At 36.8% G+C, this 6,336-nt stretch overlaps 1 pseudogene; it reads left to right on the top strand.

Moving 5' to 3' along the window:
• Positions 1–1,296, top strand: part of LOC111725072 — a 1,905-nt pseudogene extending 609 nt beyond the window's left edge.
• Positions 1,297–6,336: the final 5,040 nt, after the last annotated feature.

Genomic DNA, 6,336 nt, shown 5'->3' with positions numbered 1-6,336 from the left:
AATATAAGCCCTACCCCAATAATAAGACCTAGTCATGGGCGTGGCTATGCAGATATGCTGCATAGCCATGCCATGCATTTCAGCATGGAGCTGTAAGGTAGACTGGAATACCTTTTATCTGCCACAGCTCCTTTCTCCAAGCTGTTAGCACTTGCACAGGTACACGTGTGGTAAACACGGTCGCAGGCATCCTATTGCACACATGCAAACAGCTAGGGGAAAAGAGTTTATGCATCACTAGCACCAGCCCCACCAACAAGGTCAGCTCCCCCGTCAGGTTCCAGAAGAAGATGACTTAACTGTATTTGAATAAATGTAGATTGCTGTATTATACTTAATAAAAATAAGACATCCCAGGTGGTGCCTGTGGCTCAAAAGAGTAGGGCACCAGCCCCATATGCCAGAGGTGGCACGTTCAAACCCAGCCCGGCCAAAAACTGCAAAAAAAAGAACACATCCCCTGAAAATAAGCCCTAGTGTGTCTTCTTGAGAAAAAATAAATATAAGACAGTGTCTTATTTTCAGGGAAACACAGTAGCAAGAAGAAATGGATTAGTAAACAGTGCCAGTCAATGTGTCTTCCATTTGCAAGAGTTCCATTAACTTCAAATAATATGATGATGACAACAAAGAGAAAATGGAGTGTGACAAAAATATTAAATCAAATACATCATCTGATATTCCCTCTTCAATGTTAACACAACCATTACCAACTCAATATAATTTGGAAATGTCTTTTTTTTTTTTTGTAGAGACAGAGTCTCACTTTATCACCCTTGGCAGAATGCCATGGCGTCACACAACTCACAGCAACCTCCAACTCCTGGGCTTAGGTCATTCTCTTGCTTCAGCCTCCCGAGTAGCTGAGACTATAGGCACCCGACACAACACCCAGCTATTTTTTTGTTGCAGTTTGGCCAGGGCCAGGTTTGAACCCACCACCCTTGGTACATGGGGCCAGCACCCTACCCAATGAGCCACAGGTGCCACCCGGAAATGTCATTTCTTAAAGAAAATAATCAGATTGTGTGTGGTTTACATGATTCAGAACATACTTCTTCTATTGTTGATGTACTTCCCAAAGAAAGCCATTATCACTCAGACCAAAGTTCTAAGAGTTTTCTAATGAGTGAGATAAAAACTGTCTCATCTATTGGTCACAGATGGGACAGACCATCTCCTAGTAACATGACTGAAAGAAAGAAGCACAGGGCATCTCAGGAGTCAAATAATCTCTCTGCAGACACTCCCTGGGTGATAGAGTTAGGTCAACAGCACTTTCAGATTCACAGTTAAATTGGAATAATGACTGACATAAACAATCATATTAATGAAAAGAATACCACAATGCAAAGAAATAGACAGCGTCTTCCTGGCTTACCTTCTGAGTCTGTCGGTGAATGTAATATAGAGTATGTGAATCAAGTTCAAGATAATGATAACTTTCAACTGCAGAAAACTGTGTATGATACTGACATGGACTTAAGTGCTAGTGAAGTAAATAACATTGTGACAATGTCAACAGGCACTAACAATAAAAGTAATAAAATAGCAAAGGAGGGGAATGAAAGGCATGAAAACCTTCAGAAAAGTGAAAGATTCAAGCTCTGAAAAAAGGAAAGAAAGATCGAAGAGACAATTTGAAAACAGTGCTGATGTGGATATTACTGAAAATGGACTAGAAAGATCTGCTGTCCTAGATGGAAAATGGTATTCAGAAGATCCAGATTTTATTTTCAATACCAAACCGCTGACCCAGGCTAACATCCTGAAGAACATAATCTTTCATAATGACTTTAATCAAGATGACAGGCAAAATACACAACATAATGAAAAGAAGAAAAGAATACATTTAACAAATAAGCCAGAAGCAGCATACTCCTTTTCCCAAGTTTAGATAAATTCCAGCAGGAGAGTAAATTTGATATGGGTCAGAATTCCCTAACTTGTGAAAAAAGGCTTCTAGACAGACATTTGTGATTCATAAGTCACAAATGAATTTCAAACAGCAAATGCTTCCATCAAAGATAATGGAAATTTATCTGAAACTCAGAAGATGCTGGATTTGAACAAGTATGTCACTGATTTGCAAACTACTGAGCAAAATGAACCAAAAACAAATAAGCTTAGGAAAAAAGCAAATTGGAAGACAGAAATAATTTCTGGAATAAACCAAATGTATGAGAATAATGATAAAGATGTGCATGGCCTAAAAAAAGGCAATTTTTTCTTCCAAGAGCATCTTCTTTAACCCAAGAGGGTAAAGAAACTATCTCTGGAAACCTAGAAGTTGCAAATGAGTTTCAAATACCTTCTTTTCACTAAACATAATGATAACTTATGTGATTGTGAGACCCAAATGTATTTATTGGGTCTGTAAAAACAGATCATTCCATACAGTGAAATGAATCAAAAGTTACTAGGAAGTGGCTGAGTGCCCGTAGCTCAGTGGCTAGGGTGTTGGCCACATACACTGTGGGTGGCAGGTTCAAACCTGGCCTGGGTCAGCTAAACAACAATGACAACTACAACAAAAAAATAGCCGAGTGTTGTGGCAGGCTAAATTCACATTGTGGCGAATTGCTTACACCCAAGAGTTGAAGGTTGCTGTGAGCTGTGACGTTACAGCACTCTACCAAGGGTGACATAGTGAGACTGTCTCCAAAAAAAAAAAAGTTACTAGAAAGCTTAGGCAGAAAGTAAATCAGAAGACAAATAATTTCTGCAGTGAGTCATTTAGGTAACAACAAAACTGAGTAACTAACTCTTTCTAACCCAAAAGGATAAAAAGATCATTCCTAGAAACCTAGAAGATGCAAGTGAGTTTCAAACACCTGTTCTTTCTACTAAGGATAGTGGAAATCTATGTGATTGAGACACAAAATGTTTTGGAGGTGAAAAAGCATGTCGTAACATGCAACTTCCTTGTTAGAATGATTCAAAAACTAAGAAGCTTAAACAAAAGGTCCTTCAAAAAAGAAAAATAATTTCTTTAATCAATCAAATATATGAGAATGACAAAGGTACACATGACCTAAAAAAGGTAATTTTTCTCCAACTCAAAATCACAAGGAAACCACTTCTGAAAATCTACAAGTCACAAGTCAATTTCAAACAGCTGATCTTCCTACCAAAGATAATGAAAATTTGTTATTATGAGACCCACAATATATTGGATTTGAAAAAGCTTGTCACTGATATGCAACCTACAGTACATTTGAGTATTTCTTCCAATAAAAATCTGGTAGTGAAAGAAAATTATGACCCAGAATGCTCACCAGTCTTTCAAGGGAATGAGGACATGCGTGAGAAGATGAACAAGATTAATGTCAACCAGAGAGCACAAAAATCAGGAATAGGTGATAGAACGTTACAGGACTTAACAAATACCAGGTTTCTTTTAAATAACACAGCTGAATCTGAAAATAAGTCAGATCTATTTTCAGAGCTGCCAAGCAGAAGAAGGTGTGCTCCTCCCTGTTTCCAAGAACCAAACTTCAAATATGGGATGAGAAGATGAGGTGAATTTATGGATTCTGGTTTTTCTGAATTCTCAAAGCATTAGTCAAAACAGAAATACAATACTAAGATCAAGAATATGAAACGTTTCCTTAAAAGTCTGCTTTTTATCTTTTTGGCCTTTTCATGGAGAGCTGATTTATCTGTTCTTATGTTCAAATATATGTGCATAAAATAGCTATTTTGTAATATTAAACTTTAAAATCATTTTCGTTATCACATAACATCTTCCTGGTTATTTAAGCTTCTTTCTACATAATAGCCTTTAGCCAAATAATAGTTACTAACCTTTTAACCATATAAACTGTACTAACACTTTTATATTGATTATCTTGTAAAAACAAAAAAAGGACCCTGGGTTTAACAGGATGCTAACAAAAGATGATGGCATGTCTGTTTACCAATTAAAGCGGCAATGTTTGTGGCAAAAGCATAGCAGTTTACAATTCACTGAGATTGTCGGTTTGATATTTTGCAATTCTTTATAATGTTTTTGGGCTCTAAGTATGTGCCCAAACTTTAAGAACATAGCCTTTATTAATATTAGATCAAATATTTCAAATCCATATAATTCATGTCTATATAAAATGCAAATAATTTTTGTAACTTTTAAAAAATTAATCTACCTGATTCTAGGAGTACAAAGAGGATTTAATGTTAGAAAACCAATTAACATAAGTTTGTCAATACATCAAATGAGAAAAACTATATGAACATCTTAATAGATGCCCCAGAAATATATCTGACAAAATTCCAAAGCCCTAACTCAAACTCTTTACAACTAAAAAGAGACTATCTTTCTAGATAAAGACTAACCCCCAAATTCCAAAGCCCTTTCTAACTCAAACCCTTTAAAACTAAAAGCAGACACTATCTTTCTAGATAAAGACTAACCCAAAACAGTCAACTTAAAATTAAAATACTAGGGACATTCCCACTAAAATGAGAAACAGAACAAGAATGTCTATCATCATTTAACATTGTTCTAAACATTTTGACCAACAAAACATGCAAAAATATAAGGTAAAACTACTAGAAGAAACATCATCATTCACAGATAATATCAAAGTTTCCTAGAAAACCCAGGAGAAATTACTGAAAAATATACTCGAATTAAGTGACCAAGAAAATGTCAACTTATGGTCTGATAAGACTATAAGAAAGCATTACCTTTCAAATCTCTGCAACCTATCTACATCACCACCACCTGATCTTAGTTTGAGCCACTATTACTATTTGTCTGGATTACTGCAGTAGGCTCTCAAATAGGCTTTCCCATCTCCAGCCTGTTGAGACGTCACATCATATGGCTGGCCATAGTGATGTTTCTAAAACCAAACCTGATGTCATTTCTTTGCTAAGAATCTTCTCAAAGCTTTCTATGATATTAAAAAAAAAAAATCCTTATCATGATCTTACATATGTGGCTCTATATAACCAGGCCTTATTAGAAATGACATTCCCGACCCTCTAGCCACAATATCCTTTTTATTCCTCAAACACACCAAAGAGAACTTGTGCTAAGTATTCACTCTACTTGGAATGCTTTCCTTGAATCTCACAAGAATGGCTTCCTCTAAAATGTCAGTCACATACTATCTTAAACGTTACTTCTTCAAGAGATGCCTTTGAATATGCAATCTAAAGTAGTCATCCACCCACTATCTCGTATCACCCTATTTACATTTCCTCCATAAAATACAAAATTCATGACTTGATACTTTTCCCTGTTCGTGTCTACTATCTCCCAGCACTGATGTTACCTCCACAAGAGCAAGAACTTTGTCTTAATAACTGTTCATCCCTAAAACTTATATAGTGTCTAACACATAAGAATCACTCTAAACATTTGGATTTTCCTTTTTTCAACACAAGGTCTCACTCTGTTGCCTGGGCTAGAGTGCAGTGGTGTTATTATTCATTACAACCTCAAACTCCTGGGCTCAAGTGATCGTCCTGCCTCAGTCTTCCAAGTAGCTGGGAATATAGGTATATGCCACCATACCCAGCTAATTTTTCTATTTTTGGTACATACAGGGTCTCACTATCCTCAGGCTGGTCTTGAATTCCTAGCCTCAAGTGATCCTCCCACCTTAACCTCCCAAAGCACTAGGATTATAGGTGTAAGCCATTGTACCCAGTAAACATTTGGATTTTAATTGTCTGTCATTCTCAAAGATCATAGGCTCTAAAAATATCTCCACAAAAACTATTTTATTTGTTGTTCTAAGACTCTAGCACAGGGCATACACTCAATGAATGAATGAATGAATTCCTTTTCTTTAATCCCTAAGTATTCGAAGATTAGGCAAACTTTTTTGGTGAGCCCAACATACTGTTGGCCTATATTGAACTTGTAGCTAAATAATACTGTGCTAAATAATTCTATTTGATTTGTTATAAAATTAGATCTCCTTATCTCTACCCATCCCCAAATTCTATACTTTATGAACCTGACTTTTTAAGCTAAATGCAGAGCTTTAATGAAGTCTGATGGCCTTCGTGAAAGTAGCCTTTAAAACACCTTTGTCAAAAAACTACAAGTAGCGGGGTGAAGAAAAATTAAATCTTTTAAGTCCTAATCCATAAACTGTGTAATAAGTAGCTGGCAGAAAAGAAACCTTCCCTAAAGTAGTATTAAAAACAAAATTACAGGCTCGGCGCCTGTGGCTCAACCGGCTAAGGCGCCAGCCACGTACACCTAAGGTGGCAGGTTTGAATCCCCAGCCCGGACCCGCCAAACAACAATGACGGCTGCAACCAAAAAATGGCCAGGCGTTGTGGCGGGCACCTGTGGTCCCAGCTACTTGGGAGGCT

The sequence above is a fragment of the Otolemur garnettii genome, unplaced genomic scaffold (genome assembly GCF_000181295.1).
Source record: "Otolemur garnettii isolate 467f Iridium unplaced genomic scaffold, OtoGar3 scaffold00031, whole genome shotgun sequence".
NCBI classification, from domain to species: Eukaryota; Metazoa; Chordata; class Mammalia; order Primates; family Galagidae; genus Otolemur; species Otolemur garnettii.
Note: the sequence above shows the minus strand (reverse complement) of the source record. Positions and strands in the feature narration are given on the sequence as shown.